Below are 14,550 nucleotides of genomic sequence, written 5' to 3' on the forward strand. Positions count from 1 at the left end.
TTTAACGCATTTTTTCTCGGATGCAGTTGCATGCGCATATGTGTGCAGAGGTGGCGTATAAAAATACATGGGACTATCATCCGGAAATGATGTCTTCTGCGCGCCTCATAATGTTTCTGTGAAGTGTTACGCGCTGTTTAAAAAAAAAAGAAAGCTTGTTATTTAAAGCTACCACTGAGAATGGGAATGTTCGGGAAACTTGCTCGGAAACCTTCCAATCAAGAACGACAGCTACATCAAGAAACGCGCTAATTCTCTCGGATCATGTTATATGTGACCAAGGTAGGCTAACTAAAAGAAATTCATGAATGATTGAGCTTATGTTTAGTAGAATATTTCTTATACGTTTCTAGCAGCGGCGGTAGCACGTAAGAACTGTCTTCGAAAGTGTGACAAACAGGGATGCCTATGAGTTATGAACGTGTTAGCGAATTCTTCCTTTATATTTACATAAATGGTGCTGTAGAGACTGTTTGAAATTGCGGGGCTAAATCTCTACGGAGGAAATAAATTTCGGGTAATCAAGGGGCTTTTCCCTCTTGCCGCATTTTGCGTTCCTGAAACGACTAACTCAGTGAAATATGAGTTGATTTGGTAGTCTCAAAAATCTTAATACTAATTTCTTCATTCACTTGTGAAACACCTCGGTAATCTGGCAACTTGCACGTCTTCACAGTTTCTGACGTCACACACCATAACCTGCTCTTCACGTATTCTAATATAAACGAGCTCAAACGGACTGCCGCAGCAACAAAGAAAACTTTTTTTTTTGCAGCTGTGACTGATTTGACCAAGATTTGACGCAGGTTGCTTGCGAGGAAGGCATAAAATATTATCGAATGAGAAAAGTAGCTTAATGAAAAAAAGAAAGAGAAAGAACATGAAGACCAAGAAAAAAGCGTAGCGCATACGCTTTGGAATATCTCTGGCCATCAGAAGCCCAAATGCAGCACTGTCTGGCTCTTTGCAAATCGCAGGCATCACTGCAAATTTCACAGTTTCTTGGGAGAGGCCGTTTTCTTGTCCCATTGCCTGCAATGTAATACACCAGGTGAGCATCGCTGCGTTTCACTGCATAATCAGTATACGTTCCCCGGCCAATATACTGCTGCCTCCATGGGAACTGCAGCATTATGCCTTCCTGCATGTCGAGCCTCATTTTTTTGTAGGACCTCATCTACTTTGCACACTCAACGAAAGCCGCCTGTAGAGCTCTGCCAGCCAAGGACAGCTGTCTCCCAACTCGTGAATTACTATTTGCATGCCGGTAAACGGAAACTTTTTTCCAAAACACCATTCCTGAGTTCTTTGTTGTTTTTCATTATTTAACGGCATTTTTAATTATTAAGGAGCGCTAACCCGTGGGAGCTTTGCAAAAAATGTGGAACGGTAACCTATAAATGTAGTGGCTCCGTTTCTGTGAATCTCTTCCTCGCTATTTTTTACCGGAATACTCAAACGTCTCTTGCGTATCTCGCTTGCTAACCACTTCCCGGCGCCCCCGACTATCTCGACTTAGCGGAGGGATCATGTAAGGTGACATTTCCGGGCAAGGAAAATGCCCTGAGCTCTTCACACCTCCCAGTTCTAGCCACCCTAGCTGTGTGTGTCTATACTCCTGTCCCTGTCGTGTTCTTGCACCGTACCTATATTCATGGACCAGTGAAAAGCACACCCCTCCATCCTTACGGGTTTCCAGCGGCCATTTTTACTGAATGTGGCTGTAAAGCACAAACCCCGTTCCCTTTGGCAAGAATAAGGCTGGAAACATTGTTGAAAGGCATTGGAACCGTGAAACTCTACCTCCACCTGCAGGATAAACGAAAAGGGGCTAGAATATTGTTTAGGTTAAGTCCGACTGCGTGTGTACGTATGTTGCCAACTACCGTACGCTTGATATCTATATAAGTTATAGGAAGAACACCAAACAATGGTGTCCTGTGCTGCCCGTAACTGCAGACACTCTGCTTGGTCCTTTGATTCTCATGAGCTCACTTCTTCGTGGTCCGTATGAACAGCTTCGATCGGGCAGCTCTTTTGTACAGAGCATCGGACAAAGAACGTAATCTGGCCGTCGCGGGTTGCCGATAACGCATGTTGGCAGCGTTTTTCTCAGCATAAGATGGAATATACGATATAGGCGCGTATTTTATCGAGTCAAAGGCTTTCGACGAAGCAGCTCCGGCTCTTCGCTTATTTCGCTTGTTCTCCTACACGTTATTGTGGGCGCTGGAAAACGGAAGACTTGGTCCTTGCAGCATGAAAGGCGAATGAAGCGTAAACGTCATTTGCATAGTGGTTTGTGTAGGGAAGAATAAAGGGGAGGAGGAAAAGGAAAGAAGGTAGGAAGAAACGGCAAAGTGATCAGCAGTCATTTCAAATGATTGATGGTGATGTACGTTCAATGATTTATTCGCATCCTCACGCGACGGTGCTTTTCCAAACGGACGATGGTAAGGTAGTAAGGAGACGAGTGTTGAGCGTACGGAAGTCATTTTCTGTCCCGCATGACTAAGCAGCGTCTTGCCTCTGTTATTCGAGCAAATGGGCTTGGCCTTACCGATCTTACTTTGACATTACGGATTCTTTTTACTATGCGTCCACATCCGCAAAATATTGCGCCTCGTTGCGGTTGATGTTAGTGTGTGTGAATACGCTTTATTACGGAGACCAAGCTGTTGATGCCCGAAGGTGGACGGCCACCCTATTGCAGGTAGCCATGTGCCTGTGCTGATAGCCTAGACCCTACTCATCAGCCATAGCTGGTCCTCAGGTCTTGGGCTTGTCGGCTGGGCCTCCCTCTGGTCTTCTGTTGGTGCTTGGACGGGCGTTGTACGCGGGTTCTCTTTGCATTCCCAGACCATGTGGTAGAGAGTGTTTGGCGTATTGCAGAATTAACAGTCTCTTGTATATGTTGAGGAGTGCATCGCGTGTAGTAGAGTGCCGTGGAGGTAATTGCCCATCTGAAGTCGGCGTAATATCACGGCTTGTTCTCTGTTAAGCTTGAAGTGTGGTGGCGGTGTAAGTTCTTGCAATGTTATAGAATGTTGTAGCATTTGCTTTGTATCATTTCGTCTTGGTCTGGTGGTAGACGATGTCCTGATGGGGTTGCCCGGCGTACATGTTCTCGGGCGGTGGCGTGGGCCGCTTGGTTTCCCCCCAAGGATTTGTGTCCCTGGGCCCAGACAATGTACGTTTCAGGGATGTCTTGGTTCTTGATGATGTTGAATACGGTCTTGCTAATCCTTGCTGCCAGAAAATGGCGACAGGCTTAGTGAAAAACCAAAACAAAGAAACACTAAGCGTATTGTGAGCATATCTATTGTGCTAGTTGCGCTTTTTGCGCAACGTTTGTTGTAATAGTTGTCGTTTTTTTTCTGCGGCGAGAACGCAGCGAGATATGTTTTCCAAAACGTGTTTATAAAAGAAACGGCGGGGAAGAAATTCCTTGACGACGCAAACAAAACCTCTTGGTGAGATGGCATTTATGTCAATATTCCTCCATCATAACGCAAACGAAACAACTGGGCTGATAAGGCACACGATCAACAACAATATGAGCGCTTTTGCGTATGCGTTCTGTGTGCTAGGATGGAGGCTTGGCCGAGTTGGTGATTCATGATATTCCAAGTGAAACGCACACAATGATGACACACGAAGAAAGTTACGAATCAGCACGGTGTGCTTGAGCTATTGTTTCTTTGTGTCACATCCTCATATCCGCTGTGCACAGATGTGGGCCCGTATACGCAGAAAGTTCTTATGGTAGCGTTCGTAAGAAACATTTCCACCCAATCCCGATGCTGGGCATATAATTACCACCGGCCAGTCACAAAGAACACTTAGGAACGAAAGGCTTTGTGAATTCGGCTTCTGGGACCATACTCACAGAAAAAGAGAAAGAAAAGAAAAATTCTTTTAAGAATTGTTTGTGAGAGAAAACGTCAGCCAATCCTGATGTTGCACATGATATTAGCAAAAGCAGGCGCTTCAGCCTGAGGAAGACCCTGGCTACATGGCTAACATATTCATTCCAAAGGCGAGCGTTAATGACGCTCCAGAAATTTCTGAAAGTGACTGATATTCTAGGAAAATATACAGTAGAGTGTTGATCATCTGTGTGAAGCTCACTGCATATGTTTAATATGACCTGACTGTTGCATTCTGTGCCTGAATTCACACGCCTTCGCGTTAACTTATTCCGTGCTTTTTTATGTGCCCTCACTTTAGTCATTTGACTGTACTTAGTGTTCACATTAGTGCAGTTAGGTGACTCGACTTCGTGTTTACGTTCTTTCTTTATCTCTATTTTTATGTGACATGAGTTTAAGACTGAGTCTTTGACTCATTTATGAGTTGACTTTAAAATTGAGTGTGGTTTTGTGCAATGTTTTTGTGTCTGTGGCCTTCATTATTTGCATCTCAGTGTGATAAGGACGAGTAGTCGACGCCAATTAAAGGCTCCAACATAACCTAAAAATAACACATTAAAAAGAAAAAACAAAACAAAGAAAGGTGGCCGACCAATTGAAAAGAGCACTTACGAACTGAAAGGTTTCTGAGTTTGGCTCCGGTGTGTTCATTTGGCTCGCAAATTAGGGGAAGGAATTCACATCTACTCAATACAACGCACCTTAATATGAATAATTTTACAGAACTGTCGCAAACATAGCACTGTTCTGTGATATGTGTTCACTAAAAAAATTTTCCGAATACAAAATAATATGAAAATTGATTCACTGCCACAAATTAAGTTAAGCCGTTTATCAGTTCAGAAGTGAGCATGCACCGTTTCTTTTCCGGCTAGAATTTAAAAAAAATACCAATATTCAGATAAGAAATGTCGACTTTTACATTTTTTTTCAATTTGTGGCTATATACTGCCCAAGGAAATAAACTGAGCCCCGTATTCACAAAGAAGCTCTTACGCTATAATTGTTCGTAAGAGATAATTCAAGTCAATCCTGATGATTTAAGTTGGGCTAATTTTTTTTAATGAATTTGAATGATCTGGCGGCGCAAGCTGTTTACACATTTGAATAGTGCCGCGCCTCTCGCCTCGCGTGCTGACACCGACAACCGCTGTAGGCTACTTGGATGCAGTGCCCCCATTGTTTGAACAAAGTTCCACGTACTCGCGTTTCGGCTGGCGCTGTGAGACCGGAGTTGGCGGAGATGAATGCGTCTGAATGAATGAACGAGATGAATGCGTCTCCGAATGAGGCCGACCGCCTACCTACTTCATTAAGACGTAGTAGGGAAGTCGTCCTTCCATGGAACTGTTGCATAAATTTTCTAAAACCTAAACTTGGTAAGGCCAGCGTTCCATCTAGCGCGCCCATTCAGGTGTTAATTTGGCAGCTTGATATATAACTATAAATGTATTCTCATATTGACAGTGTACTTGAGTGAATAATTGTTACAGTAATTAAAAAATTACAAACTGCGATCGAGAAGAACGCGTCAGTCCTATGAAAATTTTTGAAGAAATACTTACTATTCAGTCTCGGAATGTCTATTGTGAGAAAAGAGTTTTGCGCCGCAAAGGCATCTGAGTGCCCCATATTCCTGATAGAGAGATAGAGAAAGAGTTAGAGAGGTAAAAAGGAAGAAAGGAAACGCAGGGAAGGGAAGTGAAGAAGACTATTCGGTTTGCTGTCCTAAACGTCGGGTGGGAGACTATCGAGCGAAAGCAAGAACGAGAGCACAAGCAAGTGTTTGGACAAGGTGCAACGTGTCCATAGTCAGCCACTCAACTCCGATGCTTTCGCTTACTGCAGAGAGACATCTGAGAGAGAGTTGGACGAACTAAAGAAGAAAGGAAACAGGGCTAACCAGAAAAAAAATTTGGCATTGTAACCTACACTGGGGAACAGGAGAGGGTGCATGTTATAAAAATAAAAGAAGTAAACAGAAGAGAGAGAGAGAGAGAGATCTGAGAGAGAGGGAGAGTTAGACGAAATAAAAATAAAGTGCCCCGCAGTAAAGTTTTCGTTCGTCTGTTGTCCTTCTTGCTTCTCCGTTGGGACGTGAAGTTTCTCGGACGATGATTGGCAGTTGTTGATCGAATGCAGACAGGAGGCGATGGAGATCATACGGACAAGAAATATTTAAAGGTAAACGATTCTGTATACATGGCAGATAAAACAAATGCATTACAACTTGAACAATTGAGAAGCAAGGTCTCTTTGGTCGACTGTCTCAATGACTGTAACAGCCCAGACTCGTTTTAACGTACATAGTACGGAGCCTCACTGATCTATCAGCAATTCTGATTTCAGCCCAGTTTGAGGTACAGCATTTGGTCTCTATTATTAACGCTTAAACGGACAAGGAAAAAGGCCGGTAGGGCCGCTGGCCCATCCCACAGATGCAGTTGCCAATGAGAGCTAAAAGTTTGTTAAGCCACAACCCAAAGGGTTGGGCTTACTCTTAAAAGTAAACATATCGGAAAACTAAACTGTTTTCCGTCTTCCTAAAACTCCGTTCCCCTCTTATTTCTACGCATTCAGTGACGGCCTCAGCAAAACACGCCAGGCCCGCACAATATATTGCTAGGCCATCCCAAACCCCGGTGGCACCTCTACCCCGCAAATGTATTGAAAGCCGGGGCTTCAGCACCGCTTACCGCTGCACCGCTGAAGGTTTGTCCGCGTGGGAGAATTATGACTGTCCATGTCATCCGTTGCTTATTGTGTACAAGACGACGTTCTCCGAATGCGCTCTTCACATGCGCACTGCATCTCTACAGCGCTCTGCAACAAAGCCCGACGGTTGCCTCCCGTACGCGTAGGAAAGTAGACTCCCGCTCCGTACGTGCAGCACGTGGTCAATATTGCTAGGCCATTCTAAACCTCGGCGGCGTCTCCAGCCAGCCAGGGACTCAGGAGCCGTCGCCACAACGCCGCGTACCGCAGTCCCACTCAAGGTTTGTATGTGGGGACCTATTATGGCCGTTGGCGGAATGCTAACTAACTCAGTGCGCACTATGCCGCCTTCTCCGAATCCGCACCGCACCCCCCTAGCGCACGCCGTGACTCGTAACCCGACACCACGCGGGCCTTTTGACCCCTCATAAAACACAAGCGGCTGCCCCTCGGACGCGCAGGGGAGTGGACCGCCTGTCTATACACAAAGCACGTGGGTGGATCGCGACACTTAGGAAGTACACAAACAATCAATGCTGCCTTATACTCCCACTCCGCCCCCCCCCCCCCTTCCCCACTCGCTAGATACGCCTGTGTGATCGGCCCATGTCGAAGAGGTTTGAACATTTCATCTGTACAGTGCAAACGCCATCGTCGTTTTAACATACAACCACATGACAGAGCCGTAGGTGCGTACGATTGCATAACAACTAGTCGCTGTTGACGTTACAATCCCCATTTCTCTCGCCTACCCTTACCCAATACCTATGCAGTACCCACTAATCGGTATGCCGGAAGCTCCAGTCGAACGACCGGAGTAGTATTTGTGCCTTCGGCGGCGCACGTTCATTGTCCCCGCCGTCTTGCTGCTGACGTCACACACACGCTTTCGTCAGACACAAAGCTGCTCGGCTTACACAAAAACGTTAGTCCACATGGCTGGTAACGCTTAGCGCAATACCAAATGATGCTGAGTAGCCAGCTACCAGCAAAATACAGTATTTCGCCCAACAATGATATCGAATGTACGTAGAATGTTCTTCCTTATTTCTTGTGCGTGTGGACATTCTCTCTCTCTCTCTCTGTCTCTCTCTTTCTCTCTCTCTCTCTGTATATATATATATATATATATATCCCTCAAGAGGAAAGTGTATAACAGCTGTGTGTTACCAGTACTCACGTATGGGGCAGAAACCTGGAGGCTTACGAAAAGCGTTCTGCTGAATTTCCTAGGTATACTTTGTGGCGCAAAATACATTTCTGGAAAAGGGACAGAAGAAAGGGAGACAGTGAAGCGCCAAACTACCAACTGTTTAATGACAGTTGGTAGTACGCCACAAAGTATACCTAGGAAATCTAAGCACCAACTTGCCCAAGAAGAAGTCCTTTTGGAACATCGTTCTGCTGAAATTGAGGACGACGCAACGAACTATGGAAAGAAGCATGATAGGTGTAACGTTAAGGGATAAGAAAAGAGCAGATTGGGTGAGGGAACAAACGCGGGTAAATGACATCTTAGTTGAAATCAAGAAAAAGAAATGGGCATGGGCCGGACACGTAATGAGGAGGGAAGACAACCGATGGTCATTAAGTGTTACGGACTGGATTCCAAGGGAAGGGACGCGTAGTAGGGGGCGGCAGAAAGTTAGGTGGGCGGATGACACTAAGACGTTTGCAGGGACAACATGGCCACAATTAGTACATGACCGGGGTAGTTGGAGAAGTATGGGAGAGGCCTTTGCCCTGCAGTGGGCGTAACTAGGCTGATGATGATATATATATATATATATATATATATATATATATATATATATATATATATATATATATTTGATTACAATCACAGACGCTAAAGCATTGAAAACGGGCTGGCTAGAACTGCAAAATGTCAAGATCACGAATAATACATAGTTTGTATGCCACTTGGAAAATTATGCGAGAATAGCGAAGCTATTTTGATCTCTTACTCACGTAGAGACGTATGGAAGTGGGTGAGTCGATGCGTTACTGGAAAGTAGAGAAAACGATGGCGACGACGACAACAACAACAACAAAAACCTAGAGTGACCGTCATTGATTTGAAGAAATCGTATCAAACAGCAGTAGCAAGGGAGAACATCCGCAGTGCGATATATAACCGCTAGAACAGAGATTTCTTTTTTTTTTTTTTACGTTTCCTGAAATACAAGAGAAGAAAGTGACGAACGAAGTGATAATTTCGGAGAAGGAGTAAACAGCGTAACACGCGCTGCTGTTGAAGACAACGAGTACGTGGTACGCACCTATCACAGGGCATGCTAATTGAGTTCGACATCTATGCTCCACGGGACTCGCGCTGCCGGTGCAACGTTAAGAGGCTTCGCTACTATACACGGAGGTCGGGAGGCGTATAGCTATTCTTCGCGAGTAATGGCTGCAATAGCGGCGAAGCTAGCGGCGAACAACTCCCGAGAGTGCCTTGCCTGTCTTCTCAGCACTTTGGCCCAAGAGTGCAGTTCCGTGTAGCTCCTTTGCAGGAACACAGCCGAATGGCATCCCCGTGTCTCGCGTGAAAGCTCCAGGTGAGCCGTAAAGGTGAAAGCCCGAAGGCCGCGCAGTGGTGACCCGTGGCCAATTGAACTTCGGCATGAGCTGCCACAGTAATTTCTGCGCCTGGTCGTGAAACTTGGTTGCGACACAAAGAAAAGGAAGACGAAGAAAATAGAAGTGTGGCAACGCTTTTGTGACGTCCTCCGGTGATAAGAAAAAGTAGAATCGCCTCCGCCACACGCCTCTGCTCACCATCTTTCTCTCGAGAAACATCAGACATTTTCCTGCGTCCTCGTGACTTCGCAGCGTCTAGGCCTGGCAGCGTGTATCCGCATGAACTGCTGTTTGCAAATATATATATATATATATATATATATATATATATATATATATATATATATATATATATATATACGAGAGAAGAAGGGAAAACGAGGTGCTCGATTTTTGTTAATCATGACCATATGAAGCGCGCAAACAATGAAGCCAAGGACAAAGCATCACGGAAATTAGGTGTGGTTGAAATTTAGATGGAGGTAATGACAAAGAAAAGGGTAATGAGCGTGGGCGAAAAGATAAATTACCGCTAGTGGGAGCCGAACGCACAACCTCGGCCTTACGCGTGCGTTGCACTACCAGTTGTGCTACGGCGACGGCTATCGATTCGTACACTAACGTCGGAATTTATCTTTACTACGGGCGCTATAACGCAAAGCTATTCCAAACTTTTCTATTCCAATTCTGCCATCAGCCCTCCACGATTGGTCAGAGAATTTTCGAGCCACCAACCACTGCGCCTGTTTGTCACGCGACGTCACTGACACCGCGAAAACGCCCCATTTGATATGATATGTGCACACTTGCATGATTGCACTTGCATGATTACACACTTGGACTGTGCATGATTGGGCAGAACAAAAGAAAAATAATAATTTTGGATTCGACACCTATTTTAGCATTAGCGAAAAAGGGCGTCGTTTGACCAATTGCTATTGGCAAACGCTTTCAGACTGCGCCCACTTTACCTGTCTGTCACGCGACATCACAAAACCACAAAATCTCACCACGTCAAAGTGACGTGCACGCGTTGAAGATGCATTAAAATGCCGAACAAAACTCCCAGTTTTTGTGAATAGCCAGAGACGGTTGCGTTCCAAAAGGAATAGAAGATGGCTGCCCACCGATCACTGTGTCACTGGCAACTCGGAGCTGCCGAGGAGCATGCATTGATTTGCGTATATAATAGAAGATTTTGCAGGTAAGTATAAGATTATCGTGACCTTTCGGCACGTATATGACATCGCTCTGCCAACTCTGCTTTGCTGAGGATCCGTGTTAACAGCATTTTCAACCTTCCGTTGCACGCCACCGTGATTTTCGACCAGCCACCGCAAGTTAAGCAAAGTGAAATGAACCAATCGCAGACGCTCGCACCACCCTCCTCATCGGGCTATCTACTTTCACTGCGCTGGCTCAGTGCCATCAAAACTCTCTCCACTTGAGCGTGCTCCACGCCTCTTCTCAGCCGATAAGATAAGAAAAACTTTTCGATGTACGCAATGTTATTTGCTTTGAAAGCAAACTAAAGATACATCCTATAAACGAGAAGCGTGTTTGACTGGGCTTTTCAAACAAGCTGTGGGTTGCTGCCCGATGCTGGCGTCAGTAGTTTCCTAAATTTGACTCAAGGAAACTCGAATAAAAACAGATTGGAATAGTTTGACGTTATAGCGCCCTAGATCGAGTTTTGGGAGGTTTAGCCAGCGCCAATCAGAGCTATGGTGGGCGAATGTGGAAGATCCTTTGTCGCCCGATACCGTCACACAACATGTGAATTTAGGAGAGGAACCATATGGGTGAACATTACTCGTATGCTATCTAATGACACCAAGGCTGCCAGATTCAAGTCCCTCGCTGTGAATGAACGAGAGACGAAGGAAAACCGAAGCGGCTCGATTCTTGTTAATTGTGACCGTATAAAGCCAACAGACAACGAAGTCAATCGTCGAAATCTGCTGTGGTTGAAGTTGAAATGCACAAAATAATAAAGAAAAGGGAAATGAAAGTGGACGAAATGACAACTTGCCCCCAGTGTGCGTGTATGTGTAAAAAAAAAAAAAAAAAAAAAAAAACGGCAGGAACATTGAGTTTTGGGTAAATTGAACACCCTCTACCAGACTTGCACACGCTACAGAAAAAACAACAACAACAAAGCAACAAAAGAAACGTAACCGATTAGAATCAATTACTTCTTTCAAAAATGTAATTGATTACGGTTACTAAATACTTCTCCACAAAAGTAATTGAGCAATTACTAAAAGCTAATTCATTATTTTAACGTTGTTTTCATCCCTACATTTATTAACATTGCACAAATACAATAAATAGAACGAGATGGCCTGGCTTCATCAATGCGTTCTCTCCAGCACTTCGCGCGTTGTTCATCCTAGTTAAGTATCTCTTTTCAAAATTTTATTCGGTAACCTTCCCTCGTTTTCTTGTGAACACATCTTCAGCGACACTGCATGCTCGTTCAGCGTGAGTGCTGGAGAGAATTTCTGTGCAGTAGCGTGCGAACACCTTTCTCAAACGATTGCGGTTACTCAATGCCGCAAAGCTCCGGTTTGGTTTCTCTGTGAAGCGCAGCGCTTGGAGTCGGGCTGAGGGAAGGCCTTCGCGACAGGGCCAGTGAAAAACTGAAAAATCGTATTCAGTGATTGCCTGGCATCAGCGTCCGACGTGGCCATCGCTATCGAACCATTTCGGTTTGTCGGCCAATGTAGGGTAGGCTTCCTCTAGGCGCTTTTCACTCGTTGGTCATTTAGAGTAAAGCGACTGATCGTAACGGACGCCAGCGGACGTTCGCGTTCCCAGAAAATTTGCCCCAATCTGTGGTGTAATATATTATATCGCTGCACGTTATTCAGCCCTACAAATACTGTTCGTCTGTTACAATCACACAAAAATAAGTGCATATGAGTCACATAATATCAAACAGATGGAAACACAGCAGTCGTACACTGCGCACTAAGCGAAGAAGAATTCAGCAGCAGCTCTTATCAACTATGAATGACGCCTATAAGCGCTTCCAGTAGAGAAGGAGGAGACATTTTCTATATGAGAACATCTCAGAGGTCGGACCTGCAAGAGAAGTGGGCGAATCTGCAAGCCTTTCATGTTCAAGTGATCTAGGCGTAGCTGCAGGACGCCTAGTTGTGGGAAGGAGATAACCCACGTACGCGTTTTCCTCCCTTTGGCCTCTAGTTCCCGCCAAGTTTAAGTTATCGAGGCTGCATCGCATGTCAGAGCTTGTTTCGTCAAACATGTAACTGGCTACAAGTAATCGATTACTAAAAAAAACTAATTAAATTACAGAGAGCGTTGCCAAATAAACGAAGTGATTGCTAAACTACAAGATTACCAATAAACGTAATATGTAATTCGAATTTACATGTAATTTTGTAACCCCCTTTACACAATGTCCCCATTTTAATTAAAAATATTTTAAAATAGGTATAATAAATAAATAAGTAAATAAATAAATAAATAAATAAATAATTCGTCACGTACAAGCCTGCTCCGTACTCAACGTGGTTCCATTTATCTTCAATGTGCTGAGTATTGCTTCCACGCTTAACGGGACACTTAACGCGCTCCATTATGTTATAAATAGCTGAAGAGCAATTTATTTCCTTCCTCGTAATGCTTGCGGCAAATACTTAACTTGTGCATGTGCCTTGAGCGTCTATATTCGATTCTTTAACGAGAAAACGCAACACGAGTGAGTGCAAAATGAGTGGATACTTAATTACCCTGCAGATATGACGACTCGCGGGAAAATGCACGAAAAATAATTCTACCATCGCGAATTTTTTTAAAGCTGGAGTATGTAGCACTTGAGTAAGGTTACGTGACTTGCAATCGACGATTACGATTACGATCGGCGATCCACGAGAACCCGTGACTGGAAGGGTTAACTAAAACAGGCAGTACACACGCGCGTAAGGTCTCGGACGTCAACCTAGACCACCGCGTTCCGAGTCGCGCTGCATGGAAGAAGACTCTCGTGCATCGCCCAATAGGCACAGGCACAACACTTTGGCGCATGAATAAAATAGACTCTCCACCTCCCTGCACCGTAGTGGTGCAGCGTCTCGTCACGGATGCGAGCGTCATCGTTGCGGTTATTCATCATGTTCGAGGCATCCTACGAATGAATCCCGTCTGCTTTTGCATAAGTGATCGCAGCTTGTCCAAGCTATCTTATACATGACTGATTAGCGCTCTCCTCATATCCGGCCACGTTAATATTCATATATTCTGGCCGCGAAATTGGTCGTCACGTTAGGGACCTGTGTGTCCCATGCCGTAGTACTTACTGCTTGCGTGCACCGTGATGCGAACCGATACCAGAGCATCTATCTCGTCCTCTGACAGGACACCTGGGACAGAACGAGAAACAAAACATTCCAGCAGAGCAACAGCTCACGAACACCGACTCAATCAAAGCTTAAGCACATCGCTTGCGGTGGCGCGACAAGGCGGTGTCGCTCGGATGATAAAGCGGTTCTTTCACCTCGTTTTCATAATCTTTCGGGTCAGTACTGCCCTGTGCTGGGAAGCTTGAAAATAATAGAAGAACATACAACTGCCGTAACAAACATTTCAAAGGAACCAGCATGATTTCACATAAATTGATCTTGGCCTATAGTCACTACCACTTTGCGCTGTGGCTGTGCCCAGAATCCCTTAGTATAGAAAAGTCAGCCAGGGCCATGAGTTCCACTGGTGTCGCTTGAAGCAATCGCCTAGCGTTCACAAGGCGGACAAAAGAAGGGCGACAAGACGTACGCTACCTTCGTCTTGGGAAGCTTAAGAATACAGGCAGGTTACCGAAATTTCACCTAGTCTGCTACCCAGAGCAAATTATCTATTAATTAATTAATTATTTTAGTTCCCTCAGGACACGAAAGGACGTTACGGAGAGGGTGGGAACTATAGATCAGAAATATGTACATTAAAAAAATGTGTTGTGCAGGAGTATTCAAGGCGAAAAACTCAAGACATAATTAGTAACGATAGTCATGATTCATGATGCGTCTTGGATGCAGACGATGGAAGGGCGAAGGCGGTGCCACACCGCGCTGCTCTTGGGCGGAAGAGAATCAAATAAAACATTTGTGCGACAGAAAGGAATGAAAACTTTAAACTGATGATCAAGACGTAATCACATGTACGAACGCTCTGAAAGGAATTCTTGTTTAAGTGAGTTGTTTTGGTAAAGGGATTCGTGAAAAAAGCAAAGAGGAGAAATATTTTTTCGAAGCTGAAAATTAATAAGGCCGACGTTTCACTTGATTAAGAAAAGAATATC

This window comes from Dermacentor andersoni, chromosome 4 (genome assembly GCF_023375885.2).
Source record: "Dermacentor andersoni chromosome 4, qqDerAnde1_hic_scaffold, whole genome shotgun sequence".
Classification (NCBI taxonomy): Eukaryota; Metazoa; Arthropoda; class Arachnida; order Ixodida; family Ixodidae; genus Dermacentor; species Dermacentor andersoni.